This window comes from Somniosus microcephalus, chromosome 2 (assembly GCF_052327205.1).
Source record: "Somniosus microcephalus isolate GS21.2 chromosome 2, FLI_Smic_1.0, whole genome shotgun sequence".
NCBI classification, from domain to species: Eukaryota; Metazoa; Chordata; class Chondrichthyes; order Squaliformes; family Somniosidae; genus Somniosus; species Somniosus microcephalus.
The window spans coordinates 350,299,162-350,316,448 of NC_140988.1; the positions used below are offsets into that span (position 1 = coordinate 350,299,162).

Consider the following 17,287-nt stretch of genomic DNA (forward strand, 5'->3'; position numbering starts at 1 on the left):
TGTACTCCTCACAGGGCCCGATCTTAACAACAGCCTCTTGGGAGTACTCATGAGATTCAGGAAAGAGCCCGTCGCCATCACTGCCGATATCCAGCACATGTTTCATTGCTTCGTGGTGAGATAAGACCACAGAGACTTCCTCCGCTTCCTGTGGTACTGGGACAATGACCCCAATAGAGACATTGTGGACTACAGAATGCGTGTCCATGTCTTTGGGAATAGCCCGTCCCCTGCTGTCGCCATATACGGACTAAGGAGGGCTGCCAAGGAAGAAGATGATGACTTTGGCAGTGATGTGAGAGGGTTCATCGAACGAGAGTTCTATGTCGACGACGCACTGAAGTCATTCCCGACCGAAGCAGAGGCCATCAGTACCCTCGGACGAGCCCAGGAACTACTTGCACTATCCAACCTCAGGCTGCATAAGATAGCCTCTAACAGACCAGCAGTGATGGAGGCATTCCCCCCTGAAGATCGTGCTAAGGACGTCAAAGACCTAGACCTCTTCACTGATGACCTCCCCCTACAGCATAGCCTGGGAGTGTCGTGGAACATAGCAACAGACACGTTCACGTTCCAAGTCTTAGACGTCAAGAAACCCTTCACACGTAGAGGAGTGCTCTCTACAGTCAACAGCCTATACGACCCTCTCGGCTTCTTAGCCCCTGTCACCATACAAGGCAGGCTGCTCCTCAGGGAACTCTCCACACGCGCTGAAGAGTGGGATTTACCTCTCCCTGAAGAGATGGAAGCAGAGTGGGACAGATGGAGAGACTCACTCCAAGACTTACAGGAAATCCGAATACCTCGCTCCTATTCGTCTTTCTCTCCCTTAAATGCCCAATTCAAAGAGTTTTGCGTCTTTGCAGACGCATCCGCTAAGGCCATTGCAAGTGTGGCTTATCTGAAGGTCACCACTCAAGAAGGATGAAGCAAAATCGGCTTCGTCTTTGATAGAGGCAAGTTGGCGCCCCAGCCAGACCTCACCATACCCAGATTGGAACTGTGCGTAGAATCAGTCTGGGTGGAGCTAAGAAGCACCAAGGGGCAGAAAACATTGGCTCCAAACAGTAGTGGTGATGTAGGGGATGGCATCAAACAGGAAATTAGAGATGTATGTAACAAGGGTACTACAGTAATCATGGGCGACTTTAATCTACATATAGACTGGCCAAACCAAATTAGCAATAATACTGTGGAGGATGAATTCTTGGAGTGTTTACAAGATTTTTTTTAGACCAGTACGTTGAGGAGCCAACTAGGGAACAGGTTATCCTAGATTCGGTATTGTGCAATGAGAAGGGGTTAATTAATAATCTTGTTGTGCAGGGTCCATTAGGGAAGAGTGACCATAACATGATAGAATTCTTCATTAAGATGGAAAGTGAAGCAGTCCAATCTGAAACTAGGGTCCTAAATCTAAACAAAGGAAACTACGAAGGTATGAGGAGGGAGTTGGCTATGATAGATTGAGGAGCTTCATTAAAAGACATGACGGTGGATAGAAAATGGCTAACATATAAGGAATGAACGCATGAATTGCAACAGTTATATATTTCTTTCTGGCGCTAAAACACAAAAGGAAAAGCGGACCAACCATGGCTAACAAAAGAAATTAAGGATAGTATTAGATCCAAAGAGGAGTCATATAAAGTTGCCAGAAAAAGTAGCAAGCCTGAGGATTGGGAGCAGTTTAGAATTCAGCAAAAAAGGACCAAGAATTTGATTAAGAGGGGAAAAATAGGGTATGAGAGTAAACTTGCAAGGAACATAAAAGTGGACTGTAAAAGCTTCTACAAGTATGTAAAAAGAAAAACATTAGTGAAGACAAATGTAAGTCCCTTACAGTCGGAAACGGGAGAATTTATAATGGGGAACAAGGAAATGGAAGGGCAATTAAACAAATACTTTGGTTCTGTCTTCACGGTCGAGGACACAAATAACTTCCCAGAAATGCTAAGGAACCAAGGGTCTAATGAGAAGGAGGAATTAAAGGAAATTAGTATTAGTAAAAAAATAGTGCTGGAGAAATTAATGGGACTGAGTGCTGATAAATCCCCAGGGTCTGATAATCTGCATCCCAGAGTACTAAAAGAGGTAGTCATGGAAATAGTGGATGCATTGGTTGTCATCTTCCAAAATTCTATAGATTATGGAACAGTTCCTGCAGATTGGAGGATGGCAAATGTAACCCCACTATTTAAAAAAGGAGGGAGAGAGAAAACAGGGAACTACAGGCCGGTTAGCCTAACATCAGTAGTAGGGAAAATGCTGGAGTCTATTATAAAGGATGCGATATCAGGACACTTAGAAAATATCAACGGGATAGACAAAGTCAACATGGATTTATGAAAGGGAAATCATGTTTGACAAACCTACTGGAGTTTTTTTGAGGATGTAACTTATAGAATAGATAAGGGAGAACCAGTGGATGTGGTGTATTTGGATTTTCAGAAGGCCTTTGATAAAGTCCCACATAAGAGGTTAGTGTGCAATATTAAAGCACATGGGATTGGGGGTAATATAATGGCATGGATTGAAAATTGGTTAACAGACAGTAAACAGAGAGTAGGAATAAATGGGTCTTTTTCAGGGTGGCAGGCGGTGACTAGTGGGGAACCGCAGGGATCAGTGCTTGGGCCCCAGCTATTCACAATATATATCAATGATTTGGATGAGGGAACCAAATGTAATATTTCCAAGTTTGCTGACGACACAAAACTAGGTGGGGTTGTGAGTAGTGAAGAGGATACAAAGAGGCTTCAAGGTGAATTAGACAGGTTGAGTGAGTGGGCAAATACATGGCAGATGCAGTATAATGTGGATAAATGTGAAGTTCTCCATTTCAGTAGGAAAAACAGAAAGGCAGAGTATTATTTAAATGGTGATTGATTGGGAAATGTTGATGTACAAAGGGACCTGGGTGTCCTTGTACACCAGTCACTGAAAGCAAACATGCAGGTGCAGCAAGCAGCTAGGAAGGCAAATGGTATGTTGGCCTTTATTGCGAGAGGATTTGAGTGCAGGAGCAAGGATGTCTTACTACAGTTATACAGGCCCTTGGTGAGACCACACCTGGAGTACTGTGTGCAGCTTTGGTCTCCTTACCTAAGAAAGGATATACTTGCCATAGAAGGAGTGCAGAGAAGGTTCACCAGACTGATTCCTGGGATGGCAGGACTGTCATATGAGGAGAGATCGGGTCAACTAGGCTTGTATTCACTAGAGTTTAGAAGAATGAGAGGGGATCTCATTGAAACGTATAAAATTCTGACAGGGATAGACAGACTGGATGCAGAGAGGATGTTTCCCTTGGCTGGGGGGTCTAGAAGAAGGGGTCACAGTCTCAGGATACGGGGTAGGACATTTAGAACTGAGATGAGGAGAAATTTCTTCACTCAGAGGGTGGGGAACCTATGGAATTCTCTACCACAGAAGGCTGTGGAGGCCAAGTCACTGAATATATTTAAGAAGGAGATAGATAGATTTCTAGACACAAAAGGCATCAAGGGGTATGGGGAGAGAGCGGGAATATGGTATTGAGATAGAGGATCAGCCGTGATCATATTGAATGGCGGAGCAGGCTCGAAGGGCCAAATGGCCTAGTCCTGCTCCTATTTTTTCTATGTTTTCTTTCTATGTTTCTAAATATTCCAGGATACTTAACTTTTAGAAGAGATAGGTAAATGGAAAAGGAGGCGGGGTAGCCCTGATAATAAACGATGGGGTAAAGACAGTAGAGAGAAAGGATCTTAGCTCTGAAAATCAAGAAGTAGAATCAGTTTGGGTGGAGCTAAGAAACATCAAGGGGCAGAAAAACATTGGTGGGAGTTGTTTACAGGCCCCCAAACAGCAGTTGTAATGTAGGGCAGAGTATAAATCAGAAAGTTAGAGGCGCATGTAACAAGGGTAATACAGTAATCATGGGGGACTTTAATCTACACATAGACTGGGCAAACCAAATTTGCAGTAATCGTGTGGAAGACGAATTCATGGAATGTATGCAAGATAGTTTTCTCGGTCAGTATGTTGAGGAACCAACTAGGGAACAGGCTATTTTAGATCTAGTATTGTGCAATGAGAAAGGGTTAATTAATAACCTTGTAGTAAAGGGGCCTTTAGGGAAGAGTGACCGTAATATGATAGTGTAGGAGTCTCTGCACTCCTAGCAAAGAATCTATAAACTCACTGGAAGTTAACAAACTGAGTTTAATGTATTAAAACTTTACAAAACAAGAAAATGCAGGAGAAGCTCTAAACAGATCTTTTCTCTATCACTCCACACGAGGACTGGCTGGCCACGCCCTCTACCTCCGACGTCATGACGTCATCACGTTTCCCGCCGTTGGGGACGTCACATGACCCACGTGATGACGTCATCGCGTCAGATCGCGATTTTGTTGATCTAGCTCTGTTTAACCAGAGCCAACATTGAAAGGTAATAAACATGATTAAAGGCAATTATACAAGTCCCTGTGAGAGTCTGTTAGTGGCTTTGCCACATACGCCCCCCCAGAATTGTCTTTAACGAAAAGAGTCAATCGCTGAGGAGGTCGGACAAGTCTGTTGGGCCGACTCCTAAATTCCCGGAAGCGCCGATCGCCATCGTGGCCGCGGGGGAAGTACCGGGACCGGCGTGCTTGACTCGTGGTGGTCTATTCGACGGTCTGGTAATGAAACTGCACGGTGGGTGGCAGCAGCGGGCCTTCGGTCCGAAACGAGCATGGTAGTAGCAGTAACCGGTCATCGGAGGCGCCGTGGTCAGAGCCGGGGCCGGGCTCCTCATGGCGGGGCGTTGCGCGAGGGCGCAGTACTGTTGCCGGACCGCGTAAATCTTATCCGCCTCTTCGGCGAGCGCAACGCAGTCTGCGGTTTCTGCTCGGGCGAGGGCCGCCTGGACTTGCTCGGGGAGTTGAGTAAGGAACAGCTCACGAAACAGAAAGCACTGGGGCTCGGACCCCAGGAGAGTCAGCATATGGCTCTTAAGCTCCGAGGGTTTGGAGTCACCTAACTCTGGTAGCGTCAGTAAACAGCAAGCGCGCTCCGCTTTGGTAAGACCAAATACCTGCAGCAATCGTGTCTTGATGGCGACATACTTGTCAGCATTCGGGGGACTCTCCAGAAGGCTGATGATTCTCGACACCATCGAGCTCTCGAGGGCGGAGACCACGTGAAGATATCTGGTCTGGTCCTGTACGATGTTGCGGAGCTCAAATTGCGTCTCGGCTTGCACAAACCAAGAGGCCGCCTGTTGTTCCCAGAATTGGGGGAGCTTCAAGGCCACTGCATTGGCCTCCATTACTGGCCCGTTCTCTGCGTTCACCGCGAAAAACGATCGCGAGGATTCGGGGTCACCAATGTAGGAGTCTCTGCACTCCTAGCAAAGAATCTATAAACTCACTGGAAGTTAACAAACTGAGTTTAATGTATTAAAACTTTACAAAACAAGAAAATGCAGGAGAAGCTCTAAACAGGTCTTTTCTTTATCACTCCACACGAGGACTGGCTGGCCACGCCCTCTACCTCTGATGTCATGATGTCATCACGATTCCCGCCGTTGGGGACGTCACATGACCCACGTGATGACGTCATCGCGTCAGATCGCGATTTTGTCGATCTAGCTCTGTTTAACCAGAGCCAACATTGAAAGGTAATAAACATGATTAAAGGCAATTATACAAGTCCCTGTGAGAGTCTGTTAGTGGCTTTGCCACAATAGAATTTTATATTGAGTTTGAAAGTGATGTAGTTAAATCCAAAACTAGGGTCTTAAATCTAAACAAAGCAAATTGCATAGGTATGAGGGGCGAGTTGGTTAAGGTAGATTGGGAAACTACATTAAAAAGTATGATGGTAGAGAAGCAATGGCTAGCATTTAAAGAAGTAATACATAATTTACAACAAATATACAGTCCTTTAAGGCACAAAAACCCCACAGGAAAAGTGGTCCAACCGTGGCAAACAAGAGAAATTAAAGATAGTATTAGATCAAAGGAAGAGGTTTATAATGTTGTCAAAAAGAGTGGTAAGCCTGAGGATTGGGAGGATTTTAGAATTCAGTAAAGGAGGACCAAGAAATTGATTAAGAAATAGAATATGAGAGTAAACTAGCGAGAGACATAAAAACAGACTGTAAAAGCTTCCATAGATATGTAAAAAGGAAAAGATTAGCGAAAGTAAATGTGAGTCCCTTAGAGGCTGAGACAGGAGAAATTATAATGGGGAATAAGGAAATGGCAGAGAAATTAAACAAATACTTTGGCCGTGATTTTGCCATAGGAGGTGGGTTGGCGTTGGGTTGGCTGATCGATGGGTTCTGGTCCTGCTGCTGGTTTCAGCCACACTGAAATAACTATTTTGCCTTAATTTGGCTTATTAAGCCCGCCGTGCGCGTTACCTGGCCCAATCAGTGGGTTCGGGTCTGCTGCTCGCCTCTGCTGACGTCTTTCATTCAGCTGCATTTAAGGGGCCCATGCAGCCTTGTGGTGTTTCATTCACATTCTGCTGCTTCTCAGTGTTACTGATAGCGAGATAACTGCTTCAAGAGCCAAGGCCTCTCCCAGATTTGATGGTGACTCCCTCCATGCTCTTGTGGAGGGAGTAAGAGGGCGCAAGGAGGTTCTGTTCCCCTCCAATGGACGTAGGAAGCCTCCTCAGCAAACCAAGGCAGCCTGGCTGCAAATTGCTGAGGAGGTGAGTGCAAGGTCCTTGTGCTCACACACCTGGGTGCAGTGCAGGAAAAGGTTCAATGATCTGCTACGCTCAGCAAAAGTGAGTATAACATCACACTTACCTTCAATCTGCTCCCCATCTCTTCTCATCACCAGCACTCTGCATTGTCAACCTACTCCTGCACATCCCAACTTACCCTTACATCCTTAACCATCCCTCCCTCTCTCTCTATGTACAGACTCACTCAACGATTCTACTATGCACCCCTCACACTCGCTATCACTGTTATGCAATGACAACAACTAACAATGCTCAGGGAGGGCCCTTGCTATTGCCACCTTACTCTATCTTTGTCTCCCTCTAAGCATCTGGTTCTGGGCCCAAGTGCAGACAGACGAGGCGAGAAGCAGGTATGCAGTCTTAAATAAAAGTACTTTACTAGAATCACACAGGTAAACAGTTACAAACATAGGAGCTCAAGACAAGCTACCACTAGGCAAATGGCTTGTCAAGACTGAGCACAGAAGGAAGAAACCACAGAACTTAAATACAAGCAAAAACAGGTGAAACCAATAAACCTGATAAAAGGCAGTTAAGTAATAAACACAGGAGAAACTAGTAACAATTAGCAAAGGGAAAAAAACAAGTGAAGGTGCCATCTAGGGGTTACTGAGGGAACTAACCGGCACCCTCACACTATGCTATGGATTCTCTACACTCACTCCAAAATTCTCGCTCAAACTCCACTTGTGTCCCTCATTGTAGGAAAAGAAAACCCACAATAGGAGGGAGAGGGGCAGGACAAGAGGAGGGCCACCTTCCATGGCGCACTTAACCACTGCTGAGGAGTATGCTATCGAGATCGCAGAGGTGCAGAAGAGCTGGAAGTGGGGGACAGAGAGACAGACGCAGTAGAGCAAGCTGGTGACAGAATAGATTTGCAACCCTTATTTAGATTTCATGTGTGACTGATATGGCATCTGATGTTCATACAGATTGAGTTCTGATCATCTGCACAATGGGATATGTCTGCTATGTTAATATCACATGTCTAACTCATGTCTTTACTCCCCCACCGGACCATCGAGAGCCCCCCTCCCCACTGTCCAGGAGGAAGAGCCAGAAGACTACTCTGTGGAAGCTGCACACCTTGGTGGGTCATTTGCGAGATAGAGTAGTGTTGTCACCTGGTGTATCACAGCTCACAAGTGAGCATCAGCAACTGGTGGAGGCAGGGGCAGCAGTGGAGAGTCTTCGTCAGAGGGCGCTGGGTGCTCCTAGCTCTGCTCCGCTCCAGAAAGAGAGCGGTGCTGGAACTTCAGGAACAAGTGCAGGAGTCTCTGACAAGGTTTGCAACCACTGTAACTGCGAGTGTGCAGAAAATGAAGGAGTCCATCTCAAACACGAGCAATGCCATGGTGCACTCAATGGCGAATGTAGGTGCTGCCATGGAAAGGATGGCAACCTCCATGGAGGACATAAATCACCAGACTCAAATGAACATGGTGACTCTTCTAAATAGATGGTTTGCTATGGAGGATAGATGGGCATCTATTGAGGAGAGGAACAAAAGGTACATAGACATCCCCGTTATGAGGACTATCAGTACAGAGACGGGTCCTCATGGCCCCACTGATGTGCAGCAAGGTGACCCATGAGAGGGATGTTGGTGGTCGACAAGGAAGTGGGGGCTCCTCTCCAAGCGTTCACACTCCCATGCAACTGCGGAGCCCTCGGTCAGAGCCCTAGATTCCTCACGCAACTGAGATAGCCGTCTCAGCCCCTGCACAGCTGCAGGAGGAGCAGACTGTTGCCGAGTCCTCCCAGGCTCCCGAAACCAGAGGACGCCCGCCAAAGGCGTTGAAGCAGGCACAGCATAGAAGTGAGCATGGTGGCTCTACATCTGCTGAAGCCACAGTAGAAGCATGTGTAAGAGAAAGTTAACACACAATTAGTCACAAGGGTAGTCACTTGGGTGTTTGGATCTAATAAAAAGTTACGTTTCTCATCATTATTTCAATTATATTAAAGGAATGCGATGGCAAAGATTCAAAGAGTTGGCGTATGTGTGCTCAGAAATGGAAGTTGCACAGTGAGGACTCAGGGCGCCTTTCATCTGTAATGATGGTGGTGAGAGTGATAGGAAACCACAGTTTATTGTACAGATGCTATATGGTGTGTTAAGAAGGTCGGCCAGACACTCATTTCCATGTGCCAGCCACATGTGTTTGATGCGTAAACTTGCGTGAATCTGGCATGGATTCGTGTATCCCTTGCCTCACGGCCAGCAATGTGCTCGCGTGCTGGTGGAACTGGCACATCTGCTTCTGCAAGGTCTTCCTCTTCCTCCTCCTCCTCTGAGGAGGAGGCTGTGCGCTGAGCCACTTGTTCCTCAGGCAGCAGTAAACCACGCTGCTGTATGATGTTGTGCAGGGCACAGCAGACCACGATGATTCTGGAGACCCTGGCTGGTGCGTACTGTAGGGCTCCACCAGATCTGTCGAGGCATCTGAATCGCATTTTGAGCAAGCTGATGGTTTGCTCTATGATGCTTCTGGTGGAAATGTGGCTCACGTTGTAGCGCTCCTCAGCTTCGTTTGCTGGCCTCCTCATCGGTGTCATTAGCCACATCTTCAGGGGATAGCCCTTGTCTCCAAGTAGCCATCCGGAAAGTTGGGTTGGTGGATTGAACAGCTGAGGCACAGTAGACTGCTGCAGGATGAAAGAATCATGGCAGCTGCCAGGGTACTTGGCGCAAACATACATAATGGTCTTCCTGTGGTTACACACCAGCTGGGCATTAAGGGAGTGGAAGCCTTTGCGGTTCACAAATACAGCTACGCCCTGCAGCCTTGGGAACCCTGCCATATTTGCAAATCCAACCGCACGCGCGGTTACACTTGCTTCATCCGTGGAGAAGTGTATGTAATTCTGCGACTTTGCAAAGAGGGCATCAGTAGTCTGCGTGATGCAAATGTGTGTGGCTGACTGGGAGATGCCGCTGATGTCTGCTGCTGATTCCTGGAAGGGCGCTGAAGCAAAGAAGTTGAGTGCAGTGGTGACTTTGACAGCCACTGGAACGGGGTGTCCACCCGCTCCTCTGGGCTGCAGGTGTTGGTGCAGCATTGCGTAGATGTCAGCGACTACCTCTCGCAAAAGTCTCAGCCTCCTTTGGTACTGCTGCTCACTCATGTTGAGGAAGCTCATCCTTGGCCTGTAAACCCTGTGTTGGGGGTATCACCTGTGGCGTGGTGCAGCCCGGCGCTGACGCCCCCTGCCCTGTGCAGCATCAGGTGGCTGAGGAGGAGGTTGGTGCTCCTGTTGTTGCTGCTGCTGTTGTGCCTGGTTCTACTGCTGCCGCGGCTGCTCATCCTCCGATTCTGAGGACCAGGAGGAAAGGATATAAATGGTTAACATTCTGCTGGTATATATGTCAGTTGAGGAATAGATGCTATAAGCGCTCAGTCAATGTGGGGAGAGGGTTTTCCAAGGAGGCCACAGTGCATATGGATCTCAGCTTAAACACTTACAACCTCAATACACCTGCAAAATGTGTTCCAAAACCTCAAAACTGAAAGTGAACTCCTGCTGCAGGTCAGCTTTTATGCTGAATGTGCAGCTGTCAACTATTCAGCTAGTTGCTGAACCCGACACAATCAGCTGGTGTGTTTGTCGCACGTCGGGGAACACACTGAAAATGTTGCATAATGGGAAGAGCCTTGCGAAATAGGATTATCCAGGCAGTTAACAAGCTGTTAACTGCCTTCAGTGGCTCTCCCGCCGCTTGGTGTCGGGTCTGATCGGGACTCGCAAACCCGACACTTTGTAAAGTTACGTGGAGTCGGGATGTCAATCATTTTGATTTTAACTCGGGACCCGCCTCCAAACCTGCCCTCTGAGCACTGGCAAAATTGTGGCCTTTGTGTCTCTCTTTACGGAAGAAGATGCAATAAACTTCCTGGAAATAGTGGAGAACCAAGGGTCCAGCGAGAATGAGGAACTGAAAGAAATTAGTATTAGTAAAAAAATAGTACTGGAGAAATTAATGGGACTGAAAGTTGATAAATCCCCTGGGCCTGGTGGCCTACATCCTAGGGTTTTGAAAGCGGTAGCTATAGAGATAGTGGATGCATTGGTTATCATTTTCCAAAATTCCATAGATTCTAGAACGGTTCCCGCAGACTAGAAGGTAGCAAATGTAACCCCACTATTTAAGAAAGGGAGAGCGAAAACGGGGAACTACAGGTTAGCCTGACATCAGTAGTAGGGAAAATGCTAGAACCTATTATTAGGGACGTGGTAACAAGGCACTTAGAAAATAATACCAGGATTGCGCAGAGTCAACACGGATTTATGAAAGGGAAATCGTGTTTGACGAATCTGTTATGAGTTTTTTGAGGGGGAACCAGTGGATGTGGTATATTTGGATTTTCAGAAGGCATTCGATAAGGTGCCACACAAGAGATTACTGTATTAAACAAAATTAGGGCTCATGGGATTGGGGGTAATATATTAGCGTGGATTGAGGATTGGTTAACGGACAGAAAACAGAGAGTAGGAATAAACGGGCCATTTTCGGGTTGGCAGGCTGTAACTAGTGGGGTACCACAAGGATCAGTGCTTGGTCCTCAGCTATTCACAATCTACATCAATGATTTGGATGAAGGGACCAAATGTAATATATCCAAGTTGCTGATGATACAAAGCTGGGTGGGAATGTAAGTTGTGAGGAGGATGCAAGGAGGCTTCAAGGGGATATAGACAGGCTAAGTGAGTGGGCAAGAACATGGCAAATGGAATATAATGTGGAGAAATGTGAAGTTATCCACTTTGGTAGGAAAAGTAGAAAAGCAGAGTATTTTTTAAATGGTGAGAGATTGGGAAATGTTGGTGTTCAGAGGGACCTGGGTGTCCTTGTGCACGGATCACTGGAAGTTAACATGCAGGTACAGCAAGCGATTAGGAAAGCAAATGGTATGTTGGCCTTTATTACAAGAGGATTAGAATATAAGAGTAAAGACGTCTTACTGCAATTATATAGGGCCCTGGTGAGACCACACCTGGAGTATTGTGTACAGTTTTGGTCTCCTTACCTAAGGAAGGATATACTTGCCATAGAGGGTGTGCAACGAAGGTTCACCAGACTGATTCCTGGGCTGGAGGGATTGTCCTATGAGGAAAAATTGAGTAGACGAGGCTTATATTCTCTGCAGTTTAGAAGAATGAGAGGTGATCTCATTGAAACATATGAAATTCTTACAGGGCTTGACAGGGTAGAAGCAGGGAGGATGTTTCCCTTGGTTGGGGAGTCTAGAACCAAGGGTCACAGTCTCAGAATAAGGGGTCGGCCATTTAGGACTGAGATGAGGAGAAATTTCTTCATTCAGAGGGTGGTGAATCTTTGGAATTCTTTACCCCAGAGGGCTGTGGAGGCTCAGTCGTTGAGTATATTCAAGACAGAGATTGATAGATTTTTGGATTTTAAGGGAATCAAGGGATATGGGGATAGTGCAGGAAAGTGGAGTTGAGGTAGAATATCAGCCATGATCTTATTGAATGGCGGAGCAGGCTTGAGGGGCCAAATGGCCTATTCCTGCTCCTATTTCTTATGTTCTTATGTCTTCAGGGGATAGCCCTTGTCTCCAAGCAGCCAGCCACCAAGACTGTTACATGTGTGCAATCGATGGCTCCCTGCACCCATGGGAAGCCAGCTAGAGCGGCAAAGCCAAGCCCATGTTCATTGACGGTGGCTTCAGCAGATTCCTGGAAGGAGCCTGAGGCAAAGAAGTTGAGGGCAAGGGTGAGTTTGACAGCCACTGGTAAGGAGTGTCCACCCCTTCCTCTGGGCTGCAGGTCTTGCTACAGTAAAGCTCAAATGTCAGCGACGACCTGGCGCGATAGCCTGAGCCTCCTTTGGCACTGCTGCTCCGTCATAGTGAGGAAGCTCATCCTCTGCCTCTACACCCTGTGTTGGGGGTATCGCCTCCGGCATGGTGCAGCCCTGCGCTGATGCCCTCTGCCCTGTACAGCATCAGGTGAATGAGGAGAAGGTTGGCACTCTTGTTGCTGGTGTGGCTGGTTCTGCTGCTGCTTTGGCTGATCGTCATCAGATTCGGAGGACCAAAGTGACAGCGCATAAGTCATGCCCATTATGATGATTCATATGGCAGGTGAAGTTCAGATGACAGAACCAATCTATCAAGGGTTAGATATGATGTTGCAAGGAGGTGACACTGAATAGAGAGTTTACTGCAAACACTTCCCAAATGCATAAAGCTTAAAAATCTGTTCCAAATACTCAAGCATGAAGCTTCTGAGAGTGGAAATTGACCAGCTGTAAAATGGTAGGTTTTAAACCACTTTTGCAGCTGTCACCTATTGAAAGAAATGGAGAGTTGTTCAGAACCCGACATACTTAACTGGCGTGATCCCCGAGCGACAGGAACCTCGTGGAGAACTTGGGAAAATACTTTGGGGGAAAAATTCAGTTGTTTGCGCCTCCCATTAGCGCCTTAAGAGGGTGCCAATTGGGGCACAAAGCAACTAGAGGCCGGGCATGGCGATGTTTGTGGTGCTCGCGAAATTAACTAGACATTTTGCGGTGGCGCTAAACACTTCCGCCACGATCTCCTGCGCCGGCAGATTGTGACGTCATTCGAGTGCGCAACGCCCCGTTAGCGCCCCGGACCGGATATTGAGTGGCGCCCCCTGCCTTACCGCCTGCCGCTAGCAACGACAGGTTGAGGGGAGTGTTATGCTGTCAGAAAGGGACTGGGGAAGCGCTATTTAAAGGCGACCACTTCCTACCTTTTTTTGTCGGTGTCATTTTTGCACCACGCAGTCAGAGAGAGAGAGACTTCTGGAGAGATTCAACGCTGTGTGAAGGAGTTTTGAGTACTGAGCAGCACTTTGCAGGTTCATTTTGATTTGCCCTTCCTTGCTTCACCAGCACTCTGAGGTAGCGCCTCACTCCTCGGCGTTTGCACCGTAAGACAGGTGTGAAGCGCCTGATTTAGCGCTCTAATCGCCTCCAGGGGTGATAAAAGCCAAGTTTGCCGTCGGAGGCGATAATTAGCGCCAGGCACTGAACATTGCGCACGGCCGATAACGGCACCCCAAACGGGGCGATACCGAATTTTTCCCCCTTTGTGCCTGCTAAAGTGGTGAGTAATTGATTTAAACACCATCTCAACTAGCACAATTGAATGACCCGCTGCTTAGTGCTGTGTCTGCAAAGCGCAGGCAGAACCGGCACTAGGGAAACTCACAAGGAGGCGGGTTCAGAGCGGGATACCGACCCGCTGTCAATCATTTGGATTTCGACAGCAGACCCGCCTCCGAACCCGCCCTCTGAGTGTCGGCAAAATTCAGCTCCGGATTCGACTCTCTGGATCCCCTCCTCTGGCTGTACTGTCGGATTCCTGTGGGCATTCACTTACATGGCTGGATTTTTCCAACCTCGGCGGGTCCGGGGCGGGCGACGTCGGTGGCATGTGGGGACCTCGCATCTGTCGATCCCGGCCTCCAACAAGATATTCCGATAATTGGGCTTGTTAAACCCGCCCTGCGAGGTTCCCGGCCAAATAATAGGAAGCGGGTCTGATGACGTCATTTGATGATGCGTCATCAGCCAGTTTCCTTAAAGGGGCTATGTCCAAATTGATTTTGACATTTGTGCTGTCAGTGTTCTGCAGCATTGAGGTGCAGCAAACACTGACAAGCACTGCACAAAGGTGCACAGCTGCACCCAGGCTCTCCCATGACTCCCTCCATATGCTTATGGAGGGAGTGACAGCACGCAGGGAGGTCCTCTTCCCTTCCAATGGCCGGAAGAGACACCTGGTTGCACATTGCACAGAAGAACACAAGCAGGGATGTGTTCATGAGGACCAGGCTGCAGTGGCGCAAACCTTTCAATGATCTCAGTAGATCACGAAACGTTACTGCAAAGCTACACTCAACCTCATCCTACTGTGCCTCTCATCACATCCCCATCACTTTGCCTTCCCTACCCTACTTCTGCACATCCTTACTCACATCAACTTACCTTGCACCTCCACCCATCCCTCTCTATCTACATTATCACTTCCCCATCTCACTAGCCACCCCGCACACTCACCCTCATCCTAGTCCAATCATAACAACTTTCTTTATTGTCACCACTTTGGCTTCTTGGACAGATTTGTGTGCAACTGTGAAAGTGTGTTAGTGAGTTCCAGTGAATGGTGAGACAGAACATTCCACCCCCACCCCCCCCCCATCCCAAATAGTGATGAGTGTGAAAGGAATGACCTGCACGTTGTAGGGATGCTTTATGGTGCCGGTGTGGAGTGGTGCCAACCTGGTGCATCATGTGGCAGCCAGGGTGTACAGTGTTAAATGAAGCAAATCTGGACATGGTGAGGCCATCGCTGGCATCCCGGGCAGCAATGTGCACGGGTGATGATGCCCTGTGTCCAGTGCAGCATCAGTTGATTGCAGAGAAGGTTGGTGGTGTGTCTGGTGCTGCTCGTGTTGGAGCTGATCGTGTTGGGATTCTGAGGACCAAGATGAGATTTTTTCAAGGGCACCAATGCTGATGGAATAGATGGCAGGTGAAGTTGAGATAACAGAAGTAATCTGTTAATGTTGAGATAGGTTGTTCCAAGGAGGTGACAGTGGATAGAGAGATTACTCCAAACACTTCAAAAATGCATAAAGCTCAAAGTGGGTTCCAAATCATTAATGCTCCAGCTTCTAAGATTGGGAAGTGAACAGCTGTGAAATGGTAGGTTTTAGACCACTTCTGCAGCTTTCACCTATTCACAGCAATCCACAGTCATTGAGAACCCGACATACTTACCTGACGTGATAGCCACTCTCCCGCAACCTCGTTGAAAACCTGGTAAAATGTTAAGTACATGGGGAAATTTTTTTAACTACCTTTTTAATAAGCTTTTAACTATCTAAATAGGCTGACCCGCCGCTTGGTGTCGGGTCTGTTCAGGGATGACAGACCCCACACGTGAGAAACGGACAAGGAGGCAGGTTCAGAAGCGATACCGACCCGCTGTCAATCTTTGTGATTTTGACAGCGGACCCGTCTCCAAACCCGCACCCTGAGCGCCGGCAAAATTCAGCCCACAGTATCCTGCCTCCACTCCGCAGGCACGTTCGCGCCCGGGTGGCCCTGGAGATGGAGCACGCGGTGTCTGCCGGCACGCGCGAGGCCTTCCGCGACCAGTAGCCACCGCAGTGCTTCATCAACCCCAGTAACCAAATTTTAATTTAATTGTTAAGTTTCATTTGACGTATTTTTGTTAAGTTACAGGTTGTTTTTGTCTCTTGATTGCTGCTTCTTCTTCTTAGGCAGTCCCTCGGAGCCGAGGATGACTTGATTGCACCAAAAGAGCAGCCCACAGTATCTAAACAAAACATAATAGGCAGGCAAGTTATGAATGATGTAGCAACTAACGAATAGGAGAGCCGGGTGAGAGCCAATGGGTTGAGTGTGAGCTGCGGGCAGGGACTCGAAGATTGATTTTCTGTACCCAGTGAAGGTGGTCGGAGACTTTGCAGGAGGTCGGAGCGAAATCGTACAGGTGAAAGTGACAGACAAGATAGCAAGAGTCAAAGATTCCTCACACTCTTAACGCCAGGTCTGTTTTGCGTTTTTGTTTATCGCTTTCCGTTTATCGCTTTATTTAATAGGGCGGGATCAACCGGTTAAAAAAGAACGCCGCATGCAAAACGAATGTGTTTGGATTACATTTTAAAACATTTTGGTGAAATTATTTTTTTTTAAAAAGAAAGCGACATATTCCAGAGGTTAGCTTTGTTTTTGCTCGATTTTGGGGTGACGTGGTTGCTCTGCTCAAGCGGCTAATAGAGGGGAGGTAGCCGAGCTGAGCTACGTGTTTTGCAACAAAATATCTGTAAATTATATTGTCATTGTTTTTATTCGGCTATTTTATTATATAAAAAAAAGATATACGCCATGTTCTGGATTGAAAACGAAACCAGTTCTTGGATCGTCCGCTTGAAGCCGGACTTCCTGGTTTTGAATTTGTGGGTTTTTTTGCACATCATTTTATAGAGACAAAAAAAATTGTTAGTGACGATTTTGGTTTTTAATCCCATGTTAAAGAGGACGAGGATGTTTTTCAGCTCAATTCTGGAAAATGGGGTGCTGTAAAAACCCTATCTGCCAACATTGAAGGATATGCGAAGAAAAATGAGAGAGAAAAACTTAAACCCCTTAAAACCTGGTATAAAGACCAATCTGATATCCAGGAGGTAATCTGCACGGTATACCCTGGTGGAGTACTAACACATGGATGCCACAAGTGGGACCCAAGTTTAATTCCTTACCACCCATTCTGCAGAGTTGCTCATGGTGCTGCTGAGCAGAGGCCAGGCACCTCCTGGTAAACATTTCCACCAGGTCTCTCTTCAGCACCACTGCCATTTTGTCTTTCGATTGCTGGGAGTAAATTTTCTCAGTACAGCAGTTTTACCCGGACCAGCAGGTGTCCTGTGTCACTGCTCATGGCATGTCAGATAGTATGCAGTTTTTATCATGTGTGTAATGCACAATATCGTGCGTGGCAAGCATGAGCTTTTGTCCCATGTCCCG

General features: G+C 47.3%; 1 protein-coding gene across 1 annotated transcript in view; it reads left to right on the forward strand.

Moving 5' to 3' along the window:
• The first annotated feature begins 15,945 nt into the window (after positions 1–15,945).
• mavs (mitochondrial antiviral signaling protein) overlaps positions 15,946–17,287 on the forward strand; it is a 30,657-nt gene continuing 29,315 nt past the window's right edge. The window contains exon 1 of the mRNA XM_085975521.1: positions 15,946–16,310. The gene's annotated coding sequence lies outside the window, so the exon portion shown is untranslated. The remainder of the gene's footprint in view (positions 16,311–17,287) is intronic.